Raw genomic sequence first — 3,217 nt, forward strand, 5'->3', positions numbered from 1 at the left:
TTCGAGGCCGTGTGGTCTGGTGTCGCATGCACACATAGGCTGGGAATGGGCTCACCCACACCACGACACCGGGTACAGCATCGAAACCTTTCTGCAGGGCGGCTGGGGGCGAGAAAGCCCCACGGGAGGGGGTGCTTTTACCAGGCTGGTTGGAGGCGCCGTATTCCCACGGACGCCTTAACTCAAGTGACATCTTGCAGAAAATGCTGGTGTCTCCTTGGCACGTTACCAGTTCTGCGCTTATGGCGAGGCCTACGACGGCCCTCCCTGCGTCTTTCTTTTCTATGTCTCTCTCGTCTGTCCGCCTTTCATTCCCGTGCCCCACATGGGCACTTGCGGCGGCTTATAAAGTGAGTGATCACGCACACCACTGGGGGCACGAGCAGACACGAGAAGCTGTGAAGAGGGTAGGAGGTCCCAGATTCCCAGCAGACGGTGTGGTTGTCCCGGCAACCACAACCATACCCTGGGAGGGCAGGTGTTTGAGGGGTGCTGGGGACAGCTTCCCTTTGTGGCCCGTTCCCCTCCACAACCCCCGCCCCCAACCCCATGACAACTGCATGGCCTCTCCCTTTCGTGCTCAGGATATTTGATAAAGTGGCTCAATAGCAGGGGACTACACTTGCTTGTGTCACAGAGGCTTGGTTTGGTCGCCATATCTCTGCATGAGACCCTTAGGATCGAAAGGACTGGAGGGCTACCTGGCACCCATGGGCGAGCCCCCTGCATGCCTGGTGGCGGCCGGCCAGCTCCGGGGCCTTCTGAGGCCACAGGCCGTCGCTTGGTCCAGACCGTTGCCCTTCCACTCGTTGGAACTGGCTGAACCGCACGTCCCTGCTGGGCAGCTCCTTGGAGGGCTGAGAGCTGGGGCTCACTCGCTGCTCGGCCCTGACGGTCCCCCTGCTATGGCGCAGGTACCTGGGCTGGGCCTTCCCTTCTGGGTCCGAGTGGGCTGGGGTTGGCGTTCAGCTTTCTCACCTGTGCTCTCTGGTTAAGGCCGCTCGTTCAGAGGGATAAGGACATGGACTTACTTTTCCCTTTCAGACAAGAGGCTTCATCTTTCAGCAGACTACACAATAGAGGGAAAGAAACCAAAGCACAGACACAAACCGATCCATTTGCACAAGTGAACTTACTCTCGGGACTCGATTCTAGTTCTTGGCACCAAATTCTTCTGAAATGGTCTTGGAGCAGCATGGCAGACAACCCACTGAACCCGTTTCCCCAAAAAAGAGGTATTTGGCGAGGAAGGATGGTTCTCATATTGGTCCTTGGTGGAGGGTTGTGGTTGTAGCTAAGTCACCACGTGGGGGAGGGATGCCTGGGGACCCAGGAGGCCCTTGGTTGGGTTCCCGAAGTTCTGCTTCCCTGACGGCAGGAGACTTGAGCTACATGTGTGGTGGGTAACGTATTCGTAAAGGGTCGTTTTCCTGTTGTTATGTCGTAACTGCCACTAAAACTTTCTGCAGATGGCATTCAGCTGCGAGGAGACAGTCTGCGGTCGCACTTAGTAAGGGAAGCACATCGCGAGCTTCCACCTAACTCTGGACGGAGAAAGAGCAAGAGAATTTGGTAGGTTCAGAGGTCAAGCAAAGGGAGGTGTCGGGCTCCAGGGCCCTTCACGTCTTGGCCTAAACCCAGCCTCACCCCCCACCCCCGCCCGCTGTGTCCATGGGGCCACTCCCCACCCGGCACGCTGGCTCCTCACGACCCGTCCACCCACAACCTAGGCTCTCTCCTGCTGACCCGACCGCTTCTACGCTTCTCCCCTTCCCTCCTCTTACTCTGTAAGTCTTCTGAAGTGTCCCCTTGCAGAGACCTTCCCTCCACTTACTGCATTTGTATGGCTTCTGGAGTGTTTCCCCTGCACGAGCCCTTCTGTGACCATGTGCATGCACAGGAGCTCCTCTTTGGGTTTTCATAGCCAGTTTATTGTTGCTTACACATGGACCTCTTAAAACCTGTTTTCTTTTTTTTTTAAATCTAGTTTTTAATGTTTGAATATACTTTTTTTTTTTTTTTTTTTGCACACAGTCCACTGGTTTTTGACAAATGCATAGCTGTGTGGCTCCTATACAATCACCTTGCAGAGTCCATCATCCTCCTGACGTCCTGACGCATCCCCCTGGAGTCAGTCTCTCCTACTCCACCCCAACAACTGCTCATCTGACCTTCATCCCTATGCTCTTCCGGAACGTCACATAAATGGCATCAGCCCGTAGCCTCTTGGTCGGGCGCCTTCCACTTAGCGTGATGCATCGGAGCTGCATCCACCCCTTGTCAGTGCTGAGAGGTACTCCGCTGTGTACAAGGACAGCACCACCGATGGGTATTTGGATTTTTCCTTATTTCGGTGAGTGTGAATAAATCTGTTGTAAGCATCTTATACGGGTTCTGTGCAATCATAGCCCGCATTACTCACTTGCCGTGAAGGAGGATTCTAGGCCGTGTGGTAAATGTATGTTTAACTTTGCGAGAAACTGCCAAGCCGCTTCCTCAGGTGGCTCCCCTATGGTGCATCTCACTAGCAGAGTTATCCGAGTCCCAGATGACCTCCATCCTTGGCAGCGTGTGTGCGATCTGTCATTTAAATTCAGCCACTGTGGTCGGTGGACAGGCTATCCAATTGTGGTTTTACGTTGCATTTCCCTGATGACTAATGATGTTGGCTGGCTTTTCATGTCTGTATTTTCCATCCATAAATCTTCTTTGGTGAAGCATCTGTTCACATTTTTGTCCATTAAAAAAAAAATCGGGTTGTATGTTTTATTTTTGAGTTTTGAGAGTTCTTTATATCTTCTGGATGTAAGTCCTTTGTCAGGTGTTTGATTTGCAAATATTTGTTCCCAGTTGGTGGCTTTTAAAAAAAATCCTCTTAACAGTGTCTTCCACAGAGCAAAAAAGTTTTAATTGTGCTGATGTCTAATCTATTATTTTTTTTTCATGGATCATGCTCCTGATGTCATATCTAAAATCTAATAGCCTAACCCAAAGTCTAAAAGGTTTTCTCCTATTTTTCACTTAAAACCTTTACAGATCTACCTCTTACAGTCATGACTGTGACTCACTTGAATTAATTTTCTTGTGCTACGAGAGGTATAATGAGGCTTCTTTTGTCACATATGCATATCAACAAACAAGCACCACTTGTTGAAAAGGTGATCCTTTGGGTTGCTTTTGCAATTTTTTGAAAAGTCATTTGAGCGTATTTGTGCGA

At 50.8% G+C, this 3,217-nt stretch overlaps 1 long non-coding RNA gene across 1 annotated transcript; it reads left to right on the forward strand.

Annotated features, from left to right (window-relative positions):
* Positions 1-520: 520 nt before the first annotated feature.
* On the forward strand, positions 521-2,256 carry LOC121490615. Its single transcript, XR_005987731.1, has 4 exons — positions 521-914; positions 1,045-1,235; positions 1,470-1,572; positions 2,035-2,256. It is a non-coding gene; the product is annotated as an uncharacterized LOC121490615 (long non-coding RNA).
* The last annotated feature ends 961 nt before the right edge of the window (positions 2,257-3,217 follow it).

The sequence above is a fragment of the Vulpes lagopus genome, chromosome 5 (genome assembly GCF_018345385.1).
Source record: "Vulpes lagopus strain Blue_001 chromosome 5, ASM1834538v1, whole genome shotgun sequence".
Lineage (NCBI taxonomy): Eukaryota > Metazoa > Chordata > Mammalia > Carnivora > Canidae > Vulpes > Vulpes lagopus.